Consider the following 18,184-nt stretch of genomic DNA (forward strand, 5'->3'; position numbering starts at 1 on the left):
GCGGGGGCTGGGGCTCCCGCCATTCCGGTTAGAGAGCGGCCGAGCCCCGAGCCGAGCCCGCCGCGCTCCGCGCCTGTCCCCGCGGAGCGCCGGGCGGCAGGGGGCGCTGCGGCCCCGCCGTTGCGGCGGCGGCGCGGGGGCGGCGGGCGCGTTGATCCTAATTGGAGCCGACGCGCGGCTCCTCCATAATCCTCCGACATCCCCCCGCCGGCTCGTAATTCCTGGGCGGGCGCTGCCGCCGGCTCGGCGGGGGAGCAGCCGCCGCGGTCGGGCAGGTGTTGCCGCGCCGCGCCGCCCCTGCCCGCCTCCCGCCGCGGGGGGCGCGGCGGCCATGTTGTCCCCCGGCGTGAGGGAGCGGGCGGGTGCGGGAGCGGCGCCCGCCGCCCCCGGTTAATAATGGAGCGGTAAAAGCTCCTTTGTGGCGGTAATTGGCGCACGTAGCCCTGGCGCTGCCGCGTGCGAGCGCTGGCGTCATTCCCGCAGAGGCGAGGGATGCCTGGGCTCGCCGCGGTTCTCCGCAGGGCAGGATGGGGATCCCTGGGATGCGGGGCCGGCGGCCGGGCTGGAGGCGCCGCCGGAGCCTGCCTTCAGTAACGCAAGGTCGGTCGTGTCTCGCCGCCACCTCGCAGGCCGTGTGTGTGCCTGTGTTTGCTGCAGATGCTGCTTGTGGATGGGTGGTATTTGAGGGAAGAATTGGAGCAACTGGGTCCGGCTCCGAGCCCCTGTATTGTGGGTACTAGTGCTGGCAGTAACAATACCAGGGGCTTTTGGGTTTTATTTGCGCTCTTGACACGGCTCAGGAGAAGAGTTGATGTGTTCAGCATGGCTGCTGGTCAGCAAGAGAAGCTGCCAAGAGCTATCTCTTCCCACCCGTAGCATCTACCTGGGTTTTGTCTGAGAGGTGGAGTTCCCTTGCTCTATGCACTCTCTGAACAAAGGGTACATACGCACTGATTTTGCACCTGGGCTCTGCAGAGCCCCTGGACCTCACCTGCTAGAGTCATTGCACGATGTGTATGTGTTTGGGACAATGGGGCAGGGATACCAGGGTTTGCCTGGTGGCTCCAAGCCCTGCTCTCAGGCTGGCATTATCAGATGACCGCTATCTGTCTCTGTGTTCATGTAGGCACTACATTTTTCTCTCTCTCTCTCTCTCTGTGAGCACACAAATTCATCTTGCTAGGGATGGTGTGGGTTTGCAGAAGTAGAAATATGAACTGCTCAACCTCAGCTTTAAAGGTTTGGACTCTATGGTTGTTTCCACATTTATTTTAAGCAGATGTAAATCTAGAGTTAACTCTGCTGAAAGAAGAGTTGTGTGGCACAAAACCATTGTGCGTTTCTGTGAACAGATACAGCTGACTGTCAGAGAAAAGAAAATAATGAAGTGGTGGTGAATAAGGCAGGCACCTTGCTTTCAGCTGTAATACGCAGAGTTTCTGAGGAGCAGATGTTCTTCCTCTTGTAACTGCTGCTCTCTGGCTGAACATGGCTGAGGAGGCAGCGAGGTCCCCAGAGCCTGTGGGAGGTGTGAATGTATGTAAAGATTTTAATGATGTCTTAAAGGCAGTCCCCGCACTCTGATCTTCAGATGTAGAATTACAATATTAGATGCACTACCAGACATGCTAGAGACATGGACTGCCTTTGCATGTCTCTTATGTGTGCAGTAAGCTCTTGAAGCAAGATTAATGGACGTGCTCTTTGCAGTTCTGTGCTTTCGGGGCAGATTTATATCTGTAGGTGGGTCCTGTAATCACTGGTGCCATACATTACACCTTCTGCTGATTGCTTGTGCCATAGTGTAATGTAAGTCTCTTTCAGTCCTTTAAAACAGGTAGTAGTGCCATTTCTGACAGGACTGGGATCTCTTCCACTGCCTAGGCTCTTGTTGTGTGTTAGCAGGATTGATAGAAGGTTTTTCCTATTCATTCACTTTAACATGCTCCCTGATCCCAGCAAATTGCTGTGTACTAAACTGGGACAAGGAAACTTTGACCTTTACGTGAGCCTGGAACAGGCATGAGGAGAAACTTCACTAGTCTGCTCCTCTGTTTCTACATTTGGACTTTAGGTAAGCTTGTCATCCAAGAGTATTCCATTCTCAAATGCTTCTGTTTTTCTTTTAGTGGCCACCTAGAGAGGATTGTTCATCATACACCTCAAGGACATTTTCTTTACAGAATTTTCTGACTATTTTCTGTATTTAAATAGCTTTTCTCTTTCTTTGCATTCATCTTGCTATAGTCAACAGCCGCTTAATAAAGTCTGGGGGACTGGACTGTATTGATTTGGGATTGACATGGACAGTTCTGAATATTTCCCACTTCTGTCATTCTGAGCAAATTTTGCTTCAATTTTGGTATATATCCACTTATATATCTGTTTCCTCTAGTGCCTGTTATTGCTCATTTTTACTGGTCGCAGTTCTAGTACAGAATAGCTGAATGCAGAAGTCTGAGGACTCAGAAACTTTTTTCTCTTCTCCTGAGAAAGTTTAATTCTAATTTTGATATATGTATTAGAGGTATCTCTTGGTATTTAATAAAGTCAATTTGGCTGCGGAAGCTCTTGAATCCAATCTAGCTGATTCTGTGGAAGTGAAGGAGCCAGCTACCAACCCCACCAGTCCTCATAGCACAATAGGATAACTGAGACCCGCAGGGGTTTCCAAGTGTGCTCTCTGCCAGCCACACGTGAAACTTGTGGAAATGTGCCTGTGATATCTCATGGACTTTACTGCCACCAGTGGAATCCATGTGTACCTTTCATTTCACATAGGTACTGCATCAGGAGCTTACAGGAGAACTAAATGAAGGGGTCACAACTTAGGGTAAGGGAGGCTCCTTGTCTCTCCTTCAAAGGATGGTATTTGGTCCTCTTTGCGGGGAAAAAAAATTCCATCAATCACATTTTTGATTCATACTGATGGAACTGATGAGTTTTCTTACTTGAAAACTTGATTCTTCTCAGACAAATCTGTGGTCACTAGATCTCTGTAGTTCAGCCTCTACAGTTCTTCCTGTAGTTACACCTCAGCAAAGTGTTCTGAGTAGTAGGTTTTCTCTCAGGGAGGGCAGAACTACTTTGGAATGACATGAAATTTGGTGATGTTTCTTACAAAAAAAATCTCCCCCAAATCAAAGAAAAGGATAAAGGGAAATATTTTTAAAAATTAATTTTGCGTCTTTTTTTCCCTTTTCAGGTAAAAAATAAGGAGCAGAGTAAATAATAGGGAGCAGCAAATATTCACTATTTTAAAGGCAAGCATTTCCTCCTCTGTTGTATTTTTTTTGGTTTGGTGTTTTTGTTTGGTGTGCTTTTTCTTTCCCTTAGCCAAACCACTCCCTTAGCTTTTATTTCAGGTAGATTCAACTGAATTTTTTTCTGCCCATTATAGTTTTTTGTTTGGCCATTGAACCAGATAATCCAATATTTGCACAGCACTCCCTGGAGCTGCATGAAGAGGTAATGTTGTCATTATGACAGGTAGACCTCAGGAGATTACGTGAAAGCACAGGGTCTCCTAGCAGAAGCTCCTTGGCCTTTAAATGTTCACTCTCAGATGCTTAGGATTTCCCTGCAGATCCCTGGACTGTGTTATATTAGAGGGGGCAGAAGTGTTGAGGGGGTCTGTGGTTTCCTTGAGGAAGAGCAGTAATGGTATTCAGCAACAGAGCATGGAGTTTCTGGACTGTTCATGAGTATTTTTCTCTTAAGGGAAAGATAAGGCTTCTAGTGCTAAATGTTGAGATTTACTCCTATGTATAGTAGAAATTTATTTTCTTTTTAGTGTGTGACTTTTTATAGTTCTGAAAATATGGTTATCTATATCTATATACATATCTTTTCTGCTGTGGGTTCTTGCTGTGGGTCAGTGTACCTTGTTCTGTTTGTAGAAAAATATTTGTTCCTAATTAAACTCACCTTCTTCTGTTTGTACCAAAACATCCTGGGTTCATGAAAACTGCCTGACCTGTGAAGCTCTCTGCTTGGACAAGGATTTTGCAGATCACTCTGCACACTGAAATCCAAAATTTCTCCTGCCTGGCTTATATGGTTAGTAGTATAAATTTTTTAAGAAAATGCCTGGTGTTATAAGCAGCTGCAGGTTTTGTGCTTGTGAAACCTATTTGTACAGATATTAAAAGCCACCAAAGTCTCCACCCAAATCTGCCACAATTGCTCAGATCTCCAAATAATTACAATCTAATTAGAGCCGGCATTCAAAGTTGCCTCCAGCATTTGAAACAAAAGTAATTTAGCGGTAATAAAAGTGTAGATTGGCTGCTCTGGAGGCTGAACTCTGCCTACCCGCAAAACGTACCTTTGGTGGGAAAGAGCTACAAGAATCACCACAATGACTGAAGGGCCTGACCCCCTGCCTTGAGATGACAACCCCCAAGGGATGAACAAATGGGCAATTTTCTACAGGTCTCTTTACTGCCACTGCCAAGAGTGCTGCTAATTACTGACAATAATTAGTATGTTGTCTATGGCATGAATACTTTTCTGCTAGGAAAAACACCTGATTCGTTGTATGATAACAATCAAATGCCCATCATGTAGTGATGGTGTTTATGAAGTTAAGGATTATTCTGAATTTGAACCACGGCCTTTGAGGTGAAAGGCTTTATCCTGTTACCAGTCTGCCGTGTGTGAGGCACAGGGCTGTGATTACCAATTCATTTCATAAAGGGCAACCATTTAAAATTCTCTCAAACTAGCAGCTGCTGGAGGAATGAAAAAGCAGCTGGGTCTGGACAAATATGTCTTTTTTTCTTCTGTGTTAATTTAAAAAGAAATTCTGCAATTCTCCCCCCTGATGAATGAGACTTGCAATCATTGTTGAACTATCACTGCTGAATGATAGCTTATCTGTGCTTGCTTGACATAAGGAATTCTTCCAGTTCCAGAGGTGGAAGTCGTGTTTAGGCTGAAGAGCACCTTAGAAAATAAGCTGCTTCATATTACCAGTCAGTAGGAGGAGTCATTTGGATTTGATGTGGAGGTGGGTTCTAGATGAACCTGCTTTAGCAGGGGTTTTACATTTGATGATCTTCAGAGTACTTTACAGCCACAACCATTCTGTGAGAAGAACCTGCTTGCCTCAGTTTCTTGTAGTGCTATTGGATTCTTTTATTGCTGTCAGTTATAACTAAAGGCAGGAAAAAGAATCCCCTTCCCTTCCCTTCCCTTCCCTTCCCTTCCCTTCCCTTCCCTTCCCTTCCCTTCCCTTCCCTTCCCTTCCCTTCCCTTCCCTTCCCTTCCCTTCCCTTCCCTTCCCTTCCCTTCCCTTCCCTTCCCATCGAAAGGATCACTTGTTACTTCTGAAAACTGACAGGTCTTAGTTTTCCTCCAGCCAAGTTAGCATATGCCTTACTGCAGCAGCCAAACCTTAATTCGGTTTGCAGTAGGATTATAGCAGGTATATTTACCCTCAAGAACACTCATTTTCTGTTTATAATTATCTTCTCTGCTGAGTCAGAGGAAAATCAAAATTATGCCCTGTTTTATATTATGTTTTCCTTGGACTGATGTGAAAATTCTGGGTGACATTGTCAAAAGCATCCAATTTATGTAGGATTAAAAGACGGGCTTTCAAGATCATCTGCTCCTCAGATATATAAGGGACATTAGAAAACAGTTCCTTTGGTTTCTAGTGTTGAAGATGGAGACATAGATAGAAGGTTGCTGCTTCTATTGCTGTTAGTATGGGATAAGATCATAATTTACATTTTCAGACGAGGCTTTGAATATGATGATCTTATGTGTTCTAACTAGAAGCCAAGTTGCCCCTGGGGCAGGTTTCAAAAGTGTATGAATATGCACTAATAGATCCACTATAATTTTTTTCTTTGTCCCTCTGCAATATGTATTTCTGGCAGCCATAATCCACTCCAGAGGATTATGAAGAAGGTAGGAGGCTTTGTGGATGCATGTGAGAAAAAGTATTTTTTCTGGGGGAAGTTGAGATTTGGGGTTTTGGGTTTTTTTTTCTGTAACGTTCTTCTCATCTGCAAATTACTACTTCCTGTTTGAAAACAGTATGTAAACAAGATGCTTTTATGCCTCCTTCATTACTGTCTTCCACTTCCCCTACAGAGATGTCCCTCATTCCAAGGAGTTTGTATGCCACTAATATCCATGCCTCAGTGACCTAGAAATATTTTGGTAACCCACCCAAAAGCCAAAGCTGTTTAGAGCAGTTGTACCTACAGACATGCAGTACAGGACCTTTTTTTTTCCAGTTCTGTTCCCTCATCCCTATTTAAGAAAAGCAGAATTCTTTGAACAACTATGACAGCCAGCAACCTGTCTCCTCATCTGACTGCATAGAGCTATATCAGCAATTTGGCCCAGCATCTAACCCAACACCTCATGAATCTCACCAAAATACGAGATAACAATACAGATGGAGTAAGATAACAATACAGATGGAAGCATTTAAGTCAGTATATGTATGTAGAGTAATTTGGGTTGATAAATGCTCCAGAAGTTTGAAGCACTATTTAGTCTCACACTCACATAAACCTACATTCCTTGAGCTTTAAGTTTTGTTGTGTGGATTAAGTTATAGCAGATCTGTCTGGAACACCCGTTGAGGCTAAACAGTGGTGTTTCACTGTTTAATATCAGCTGCTTTATTATGGGAATTCAAATAAAATTTGATTTAAACAAGGCAGGCCTTCCCACTATTTTTAGAATGTTATGTCATATCCTATGTTCATGTTTCACAGGCGGTGTGTAATTAATGATGTGTGTCCCTCCTTCTCTCATTAATTGCTGCACAAGCTTTTAGGAGGTTAAAATCATGCAGAAATGTGAAAAGTGGAAAAGGGAAGAAAAGAAGAAAAAAATCTGCATGCCTTGATACCACAGTTGAAGTGGGAGCACGGGTGGGTTGCTCTAGGCAAGTTCAAAATTGCATTGCCTCACAGCATTGCTGGGATCCATGAGCTTTGAACATTGTCTGGCTCCAATGCCTCCATGATCCTGTTCAGAGAAGTTGCTTCAAATGTGTCTTTTCCTTCTGTTGCCCCTTGCCCTGGCATGTGGGAAGAGGGCAGAGGAGCCTCTCCTTCAATTTTCTCCTGAGTGATCTCCATCTCACCATTCGCTTTCAGGTTGGAGGCAGGTGTGCAGGAGACCACAGGTTCCTTTAATCCCTATTAAGAACAGCAGATCACAGTTGCCCCTCTGGCCTTGTTCCCTATGACTATGAAACTAGCTTTAGCAGCAGAGAGATTTAATCTTTCTAGTGGAAATGTAGTGCTGGTCAAAGGTCTGCACTGCATCTTTTAGGACAGTTTCTTAGCTGTGTGAAGTTAATTGTGAGGCAGTGTCCATTCCAAGGCACAGATTTTGGCAGAAGGCTTGTGCTACACTCTTGTCTTTCTGCAGCTCCGCTCCCTTCCCTGGGAGAGATCTCAAAGAGGAAAGCCACAAACTACGCCAGATGTGCAAAGAGGCCTCCAGCCCATCTTAGAGGCTCCTTTATTTGCCTGCCTCCTCTTCCCATTACCTGTCTGGTGACCAGAGGGAGGGAACAAGCAGTACTGGGATGCACTGCAAGCTGCATGAGGATGATAAGCAGCTCTGTTTCTCTTTGTGATCTCTAAAGCCTACCTGGTGCAGTCTGTCAGCTGCTTCAGGTGCTCTCTGAAAGCATGGACAAGGATGAGCCAAGGTGTCTATGCTACACAGCAGTCTGGCTGTACCCTTGCTAGTGCCTGCAGCAGATAGGACAGGCTGATACGAAGCAGCCAGTTGCTCCTTCAGCAGTTGCTGCCCAGTTTTGTTCCGCCATCTCCAGTTAATTTAGATCACACCTTAAGTGCGTCCACAAATACGTTTAAGCAAAAGCTGTTACCATAGTAACACTGGAGATTTTCTAAATGCAGTCTATGATGTAAACAACTAAAATGACTGTCACCCCAAATAGTTTATTTCTTCTGTGTAGTTTATCGAGTATTTAAATATGTTTTGGCACACACAGATTTACCACTTCTAAGTATAACTTGGAGGAGTAACACATCTTTTCCTACTGCTTCCATTTCAGCAAATCTGTTTCCATGTCAACAGCTCACATTGATAAAGAATTGACATTCTGACTGCATTTGGCAGTGTAGGATAGAAGGTGACAATTAAAATAAATCAATGTTTCTAATGATGCTGATGTTAAAACCATGCCAAAATACTGAGATTCCCATGCACAGTAGGCAAAGATTGCTTCTTTTAATCTGCAGAGAGTGAGGCAGGAATTCTCATGGGAACAGACTTTCTTTGCAAGGTTTCTAAGCCTTCCTGCTTACAGATGCAGAAAGACTGGAAAAGCAAACTCTCTCACACACACAGAAAATGCACCTAGCACTCTGTGTGTATGTGCACGTGTTTGCTTTGGCTCATCCACTTCTAATCTAGGTGAGGTCTAGGAATGCATAAAGCATGTAATAAAAATAGAATGCAATTCTTGGATTAGAAACCTTTTTTGAGCTGGGTTTCTTGCAAAAACTGTGGAGCAGGTGCCCCTTCTTTCCACTCCTGATTTCCTTGTAGTGAATATATGTCTTGAAATTACTAAGGGACAAGAAAAATGGGGGCCTAGAGGGGCATTTTTTTAAGCTTCCATGCCTGTTCAACAGACTGGCACTTCAAATTGTGTATTTTGGGGAGGTTTTTCTCTGTGAGCAGCATGTAGATACATAGTAGTCACTGTTGAGATGTCCTCACATTGCTTGTTCTCCCTTAGTTCATAAGAACTGAGATTAGTGTCCCAATGCACTAAGCACCCCAATTATACATGACATGAGAGACAAAAACATGATCCCCATTTTACAGGGGCAGAGAGGGATTGAAAGAAGTTTTTCAAAGCTGCAGGTTGGATTGGATGCTTCCAGGTGGTACAAGCTCCCTACCTTGCAGTTGGGATGCCAGAAAATCTTTTATCTGGTATTGGCTCAGGGTCATACTGAAGTCTAGTGGCAGATGAGACTTGGAAGATGGAAATCCAGCTTAGCACTCCTGATTTATAATGTTCTCACCTTCCAGGGTGAGAAAAATTTGTGAAAATAATTCCATTGAGGCATTCAACTTGTCTGAAGGTACTCTGTCTAGTTTGAAGTAGGTTTAAATCTATAATTTCTGTTGCATCTGGGGACTATAAATGCCTTCTAATGTTAAGCATGTAGGTGATGTGCCTAGTGATCTTAGTTGCTGTGGATTCTTATGCAATCCAATGAAAAGAAATAATTGTGTCCAAGCAACAATATCACCTTGAGCATGTGTCTAGCAGTGCCTGATACTGCTTTGTGAATGCACTTGTTCTTTCATATTATGGAATTATATAATTTTTGTGGGTTTGACAAGTGTGTGAATTTACTTTGCCTTGTGAGGCTTCTATTTTTGAATTATTAGGTATAATTTCAGAGAAAAGAATACAAAAGCAGAAATACTGGTGAGAGTAATGTAGTTCCTGGTACCACGGAAGTATACCAAAATCTGGTAAGATTTGCTCTCGTACACAGAATCAGCCATTTGCATAATGGAGAGTGGAGATAAATATAATAATCTCTCATATGTACTAATGACAATTTTATTTTCAAATTGCATTCTTTGGAGGATTTCTGGGCACTTCAGAAGAATTAGTGGATTATGTCTCACAGCAGCCCATAAGATGGTAAGTATTATTACTGTATTTTGTAAATGTGAAAAAATTGTGTTTTATTAATAAACAGAGAACTTGAAAAATTAGTAAAGTCCATGGCAAATAACTTTTCCCTATAGAAAAATCCCACTCTTTCAAGTACAAGACATGTGCAATGTTTGTATTTCAGCAAACGAGCCTTTGCTGAATGACTTTAATTTGATTGTGCAGGAGAGAGACACTTTTAGGACATATCCTGTGAATGTCACTGAAGTGCTGCAGCATAAAAAATAGATTGCAACCAAGATAGGATGTGTAATCTCTGTTCTTTGGTCTTGACTATTGGCTGTAGCTGACAGCAGAACAACAGCTGGCTAGATGGGGCTACACAATAATTAGGGCTAAGAAGATCCAGCACTCTCTGTTGAACTGCTGTTGGCCTTCCTTACTGTATGACCTCATCCCCTGGCTGCAGGGATTGGCAATCATTCAAGGGGGTGTGTACAATATTGTTTTCCCCCACCTTGAGTTAGAGGTATAAAAGTAGCACGGGGCTGTATGTGCTGCTTCTCAGAGATTGGGCTGAGTGAGAGGTCCCATGTGAGGGGGTAACCTCCAGCACCTGTGGGAATTGGTTTTGGAGGACACCAGGGTCAGGCAGGTGTTCCTCCTGGTGCCACAGCTTTCAGTAACAGGCTCTGCCTGAGTTCTGATGTCTCTGGACATTGGAAGATTTTACCACACACTTGTGGCTGTTCATTCTCAAGCTAAGTTTCAGTACCTATAGCCATTGTTCCATGGAGACATGACCAGCCATATGGTAGTGCTGCTTCTACCCATTTTATTACCTAAATTTAATTAACAGGCAATTATAATATCTAGACAGGCAAATATAATAACATGCCGTCATACTTCATTGTAAATAATGTCTGTAGTAGCCACAGCAATGTTATTTGACTTAATATGAATGTGCTTGACATATGCCATCTAGAGTGAGATGAACATGATGCCTAAGAGAAACTCAGAAGTAACATGTGGTCCCTATTGTTCAAAAGCTCTGGAAACCCATCCATAATCAATAACAGTAAAGTTCTAAAGAATGAAAAGGTGGCCATAATCATTTATATATTATTTAATGCAAACCAGAAGAAATGCATAACCAAACACAGACTGGAGTTGAAGAACAGCTATAACTTAGTCCAAGAAATTCTGTACTAAAGTCCCTGATTTTAACTAGATTGCAATGCCTAAGACACAGTTGAGAAACCTTTGTGTAAAACAGAAGGAATATATGAATTAAGGATGGTAAATAGTGCTTGCCTGTCATTTGATACAGCATAAAAGTCCTGAAAATGTTAACCTGATTCTGTCCAAATCTGAAAATAAAGTTTGTTCTTTCCACCCAAAATTTCTTCTGATTTTGCAGAGGTGTATTTGTGGACCACTAATCGAAAAAAAGCTATAATTCTAATAGCTGAGCAAACCCTATTCCAATCCAACACTAGAAAGTGAAGGAGGAAAGAAATTAGTTACAACCCCTTATATAAGAAATAAAAAAGGTGGGAAATAATAAAGAAAATTAGTTTTCCTAATAAATGTATTACACTTTTGGCTTCTGCCCTTCTAAAATAAAAGAAAGCAAGAGGTTGTCAGTGGCAAAATACTACATTGTTGGATTTTAATAGAATTGTAAAACCCATTCCTCAGCCTTTGTGAGGATGTAGTGGAAATGCAAGATGCTACTCACAGTTCTGCTTGGTTTCATTCAGTGTCAGAGTTGCCTTTTGTTGTCAGTGGGGTGCAGTTCCTATGGAGTGAAACAGCGCATACAGCATGGACTAAAGTGCCTCAAAACAGCTGTGTGCTGCCTTAGGCAGTACCTCAGTGGTTAACAGGGATAATGAATGTGCACACTAACAACAGTGAACATAGTCAGTTTTAAGGATCAAGACCAAAGGTTATTTCTGGGTAAAAGAGAGAAGGTGAAAATACACAGGTGTGCAGGAATACAGTGTTGTAAGCAGATTTAGGGCCTTGGCAAAAACCCAAAAACTTCTTCCTCTGCTGTTACTTTGCAACAAAGATTTTAACCTGAAACCTAAAATATTGCTTCAAGCTGCCTTAAGCTTCACAGAGGCTCTCTTCTGCTGAGGGCTGGGCAGAGCAGAAGGGAAGGGTAGTAACTAGGGCTTACTGAGACCTAGTGGGGCTTTCTGCTAGGGCACATATTCCTGAGCAGTCACTTTGCTACCTTTTGAAAGGATAGGGATGTTCCTCCTAGACTCTTCATGCTGGTGCTGGTAGGTATGCTGGCACAGAAACCTCATACCAGAAAGAATGCTGCAGTTTCAGTAGTAATAGGGTTTTGGCCAAAAAGAGTGAAAGAGCATGCAATGACACATGTAATACCCCTGTCTTCTTCTGTTGTCCTGGGTGTGCCAAGTCTTCCTTCTCTTTTTCTAGTCCACAGCAGAGGAGCAATACAGCAAATTGACTGCTTGCTCCATTCTCTCTCCTGTAAGATGACGACCTGTTGCTACCACTGGAAGAGTGGCACTGGGTCTCTGGTGACAAAGTAAGCAGGTACTAGTGACTGGCAAGTGCACAGTGCAGGAAAAGGGAGATTCCAGGATGTCAGAAATGTCTCACCTTGGTTCTGTGTTTGCATATTTAAATGCTGAGTCAGCATCCCAATGCACCATGTTATTCTGAAAGTTACTCCATTTACTCCTCAGGTTCCTAATTGCTGGGGTCAGAGACTGGCCTGTAATTGCAGCTGTCAGCTCACTGTTAAATAGAGAGATGTAAAATACCTCCTTGCACATCATTTATTAACATTTAAAACCCATCAGGGGACATATAAAGCATTCCTTTTTTTGTAACATTTATAAACTACTGAGGAGTGCAGAAATATTCCTCTGTATTAATTATGGTAATTTAGGCACTGTCCATGGAGGGCTGATGAGCACAGCAGCTATGATTCTCCCCCACAGTTCTTTTATTTCCAGGCACTGAGGTTCCCCTGAGCCCCTTCCAGCTGCAAATTCTCATGGCATGAAGCAGGGTAATGCTAGAGAGTGAATGCATTTTCAGACCATGTATACATGAGGGAGTCGCAGAAAGATTCCTGGTAAGCCTGCTTAGTTAAACCAATGGAAAATGTAGCATGGACAGTCTTATTTCATCTGGTCACTTCTTTTAGATTTGGATTAGGTTTGAAATCAAGTAAACCCCTATTTAACATCTTTAAATAAAGATGTATGAAGGTATTTACATCTGTTTAACTCGAATTGTTTCAGTCAGTTTTAAATGAAGCCAGTGAAACTTTCTTGTACTAAGGTGACCTCAGTAAATACAAATTTCTGTCTCTGTTCTACAGACCAAAGGAGCTGCAGCTCTTCTGGGTTTTCTCAAGGCATACTTTTAGTCACCTATGCCAGTAGCCAGTGGAAATTATAAGCTTTGCTGGATGAGGGTAAATCAAATTAGGGACATTTAGTGGTCAGGAAAGGAACACGAAGGAATGCAGCTGCACTTGTCACTCAATGAAAATGAGCACAGCAGCTTATTTGTCCTGGTCTAGTGCTGTGAATGGTTGGACCTGGCATAGGCCCTCTGTGTCCTGTTATTGTTGGAATGTCCAGTGGGACTAGCACAGGTACACATGGGGTAGTCCAAGTGATGCATCGGACTGGGGAAGGGTCAGCCTGGAACATGTGTAGATGGCAAATTCCCTCTAGAGCATTCACTCCTATGCTAGGACAATACAGAGCTCTTCGTACCTGTGTGTGAGAGCAAGAGAATGGTCAGGTACCTATTCCAATGGGGTTATTTCAGCCAGCTGATGCAAAGTAAGAAATGCAGCTACTTTCAGCTCATGGAACCTTGGTGGTGGGCATGTTCTCCTCCAGTAGTGTGACATTTGGAGAATGGAGTATGTTATGCTGAATGTCATCTTGAGTTTCCCCCATGAAATAATTTGAAGAATGTTCCTGAGCTGCACATGCTGAGGATTGTTGCTGAAAGCACATAATGTGGTGTATTCTTTATTTTAAATGACTCCATCGTGGAGAAGCATTAAAGAATTGCTGGTTTTGAAGGGTGCAGATAATATTGTTTTCTTCATCAGAGGTGAGGCCATATAAACACTGCTTGTCACTTTCTTCTTATGCACTTGCTGTGTCACCTGTATTTCAGTGAGTGTCCCAAAACAGTAATGGAAAAGCACTGGATCTAAAACATAGGGTTCTTGAGCCAGAGGGAAGCTGATTATATCCAGTGTCTGAAGGAGAATTCTTCTGCAGAGGTATTCTTCTCATTACTGTGCGGCTAGGCCATATACCATTGGAGGGCTGAAATTTGTTTTTATCAATTCAGGAACAAGATCCTACATCTGTTCCTAATTACAGGTAGGGGTCTCAGAGGAGGTCTGAGTTACCGTGTATGGGGATATCAAAATGTCTAGCTCTCATTACTTGAATAGGTAAATAATTTTATTCATCATCTGTGTAGGGACATAGGAACTGTAGCCCAGGAGATGTTAACAATTAACAGCAATCTCATCTGCATTACTGGCTATCAATATCTTCAGCTCTTCTGCTCAGTAGTTTAATATTGACTGTGTAAACCCTCTGAAAAGGAATAATTTTCTTTTTTTCATGTTAATTGAACATTTACAAATTTATTCCTGGCTTTGTTCAGGTTGAATTTACATTGTATTTTTCTACAGAGGATATGATTTATGGGTTTTGCTCTCTGTGGGGGAATGAGGGACCAAGTGTCTTCTGTAAAACATGTGCCACCACAGCTTGTGTCTGGCTTCCATTCAGGTCAAAATGCTAACTGTCGTGCAGGACTGCTTCCTGTGCCTGAAGTGGATAATTTCTCTGGACCCAAAATTTTACTTCTGACAGAGCTCGTATTGTTGTTTTTCATTTTGAAGGCATCTGTCCTGTTCCATACCGTGCAAGGATTTGCTGTAAGTTTTTTAGAAGGCCTTGTCCTCACTGTGTGGTTACTCTGCTTGCTTGCAAAAAGGTCATGTGTAAGAAATGCACCAGCCTGTATTGATACAATTTATTGCTATAGATTCAAACACACACGAGAGGAAAATAACAAAAAAGTGTAGCTACTTGCAATTAAATACACTACTATTAATATTTTTAATTTGAGATGGCTTACCTGAAGCACACTGGTGCCTTCTACTGAAGTCATCTGCATAGCCAGAGAGTATGGACAAGAAATAAGAGTACTACATACCAGATGCTGATATGAATCTTCTGTATAGTTTTACCATGACACTACAGGGTGGTTCTCCTCCCTGTAGAAACTGTAACTCAAGGGTTGTTAACTCAACCCCTGTTAGACTGTAACTGCTGGGAAACCTTATTTTTCTGTTAGAAATTCAACTGTATCCCAGGCAGTACAAAATACTGCTGACAGATTTGTTCTGCCCACTGCTAATTGTGGTAGCAAAAATGCTTTGATGGTTTCTATGTATGAGGCTGGGAAATCCCTCTGAGAAACTTAACACATGCAGTAATGTAAAATACACTGATGCTGTTACTTGAATTTTTCTTTTTGTTGAGGTGAACAGCAGTTACCTGCCAATGGGAACAGGAGACAATCTGGTGATTTCAAATAGATGCATTTAATTTGAATTCAGTACCAAGCACATTGCTGGAGTTATTAGTAAAGCAATTACTTTGGAAGCAACTACAGCAATATGGGTGGTAAATAGATGGCAGCATGGATTTATTAAAAGTAAGTAATACAAACTAATTTCTTTCTCTGATATGATAAAAAGTTTAATTAATAAGGTAAATCCATCAGAATTATATATCTCCATTTCATGGACATTTTTCTTACAGTTCCATACGACAGTCTCATAAGAAAATTAGAAGCATGGATAAGATATAATATTATATAAAATATGATGGATTGTGAGTCATTTTGAGTGATAGTAAATATATATGTCAAGGTATATTTGAAGTGCTTGTCACATTGGTACTTATATATGTATTAATAACTCAGTTTTGAGAGAGGAGAGTGTTATCTTCTAGGAATCAATTCTGACTGAAATACTGAGTTAATGTGCTCTATTTTCATTAATTGCTTTGATGGTAGGATTAAGAGTTCATTGTTTCTAAGTGTGAATGATATTAGTTTTCTTGGGACTGCAAATACCATGCAGAGAGTAGTCATTAAAATATCCCCTTCTCTCTCTGTGTTCCTGGTATACACACTAGAATCTTGGACAGGGAATATGTGCATAGTTGCCACTTTAGAATTTTGTTTATAAATAAAAACTCCTTTTGTCCTACCTGTGATCAAGAAATTGACTTCCTATCTGCAATTACTCTAAAAAACCCAAACCCCAAAAAAACTTCACATTGAAAATTTACATTAAAAGAACATTGAGGTTGTAAAGCCAACCACTGAGTAATTAGGAAATAATAGAATTCAAGTGGCCTGTATAATTTTATTTCAGCTTCCTAATGCATATTTATTTTATGAAGTCTTTAATTCCAGGAATTCACACTATTTTTGACTTAGGATTCTCCCTTGATAGCTGTCTGCAAAGGGAGGAATTACATTTAGACAGCTTTTGGCTTCATGCAATTTCATGAAAAATTCCTCAGAACTTTATTGCAGGCCAGTTTGCAGCCCACCATTCCTAATTATATTATTGCAAAATGGAGATGTGCAGGCAGAGACATTGAAGCACTTGAGAAAAATGTTTCAGAAGCACTACAAAGAAACATGTAGTTCTGAAGTGCAATAATGATTTAAGAAATCAGTGAAATCTGACTTGAAAAATAAATAAAGCTTCAAAAATCCTTCCAAATTCAAGTTTCAGTGCAGATATTTTGTAAGGTCTGTAATTAAAGTCATAATACGATCTCTATATACACTGAATTTTTGTGTCTGAAGATTTGCACTGTTGCCTTAGATGAATGACAAGTAGGCATTTTCTGTTGGGTGCTCTGGATAATACCATTAGATGCACAATAATTAGGTGTTTTCATCTCATTAATATTCATTTTCATACATTTAAATGCCTCTCTTATAGCATTTGTTAATTAACATACATTTACAATGGTATATTCCTCTTCCCCATTCACCCATTCTGACTAATTTAATGAGCTGACATATCAGATGACTTCTCATACAGGATTCTGCTGTTATATCTTTGGGGGGAACAAAGGAGTGGTTATTGTGCTGCTTGCAAGCAGTATTAGCACAGCTATTTTTTTCTCATAAGGAATCTGGGCCATGGAGAGTTTGTTCTCAGTGATGCTATTGCAAAATAGAGGGCTCCTTACTGTCTATTTCCTTTTATTTATATTGTTAAAACCTGCATTGCAGAAGCAAAGTTTGTGCCGTTATGTATTATTCAAATTGAAAGCAAATACAGTTTGTACCCTTAAAAGTTTATGTTTTGTGCATCTCAGAGACTAGAGTGCAGCCTGTGAGACTGTAGTGAGGGACACATCAACATTAACAGAAGAAAGCCCTTAAAACATTCTTGTAAGTAGAGCTACTTTAAAAGGTAAACTAAAACATTCAGGGAATTGAAGGAAATCCCCATTTCCTGATAATGTCTGCAAGGAGGTGAAATAGTAACTGAAATGCTGCTATATAATTACACCTGCTGGGGATATTCATTATGATTCTTTGGTTTCTCTGGAGTCCAACTATTAGTAGTAAGTTAGACAGCTTGCCTGTGTATCATACAAATATTTTAACAGACCATGCACAGCACCTCCCACAATGAAGTCTGTGGTTTCTGTTCCTGTGTTGCTGCTGAAGGAAATAGTAATAATAATAATAATAATAATAATAATAATAATAATAATAATAGAAAACCACATACAGAAAATAAACATAATTCCTTCTGTAGGTTTAGCAGATAAAGTTTTTGTGACACTACAGTTTTTTCAGTTTTTTGAGTCTCATTTCACCAAAAATTAAGGTGAAAAACTCGTGTAAAATTCTTCATACTGATACATCAAAAAGCAATCTCAGCAGTTAAGAGATTATTCAAATTCAAAGGGAGAAAACACACCTGGAGGGGAATTTTCAAAAAGGCTCAATGTCAACTTAATTCTGTTTCCACTGAAGTCAATGGGAGTTAAGCCAGTACAGAGCGTTTTTCAAAATCTTAACCCTGGGATCTGCATACCCATCTAAGTTCGATGAGGTTTACTCTTTAGGAGATTCCAAGTTATTAAGGGAGAGATTTTCAGTAGCACCTGAGGGATTTAGAAGCACAGTTCAATTAGTCTTTCAGTGCAATTTGTGCTTCTAAATACCTGAGACAGGTTTGAAAATCTCATGCTAAAACCCTGTCTCAGCTGTTGGTTAAAGCCTGAGTGCACATGTCTATTCTGATAAAAATAGGATTGCAGTGTGAGGCACATGCGGAATTTTGCGTGTGGTTGGATGGTATGCCGGGAGAATAGGCTGTCACATCCTCGTTAACTATAAATGAAGGGCACTGTCAAGTGAGGAGCGTTTGAACAACACTGCAAACAC

At 41.3% G+C, this 18,184-nt stretch overlaps 1 protein-coding gene across 1 annotated transcript in view; it reads left to right on the forward strand.

Annotated features, from left to right (window-relative positions):
- The first annotated feature begins 351 nt into the window (after positions 1 to 351).
- CXXC4 (CXXC finger protein 4) overlaps positions 352 to 18,184 on the forward strand; it is a 182,161-nt gene continuing 164,328 nt past the window's right edge. Inside the window, exon 1 of the mRNA XM_085579018.1 lies at positions 352 to 600. The gene's annotated coding sequence lies outside the window, so the exon portion shown is untranslated. The remainder of the gene's footprint in view (positions 601 to 18,184) is intronic.

Source organism: Lonchura striata, chromosome 4 (genome assembly GCF_050655825.1).
Source record: "Lonchura striata isolate lonStrDom1 chromosome 4, ASM5065582v1, whole genome shotgun sequence".
NCBI lineage: Eukaryota > Metazoa > Chordata > Aves > Passeriformes > Estrildidae > Lonchura > Lonchura striata.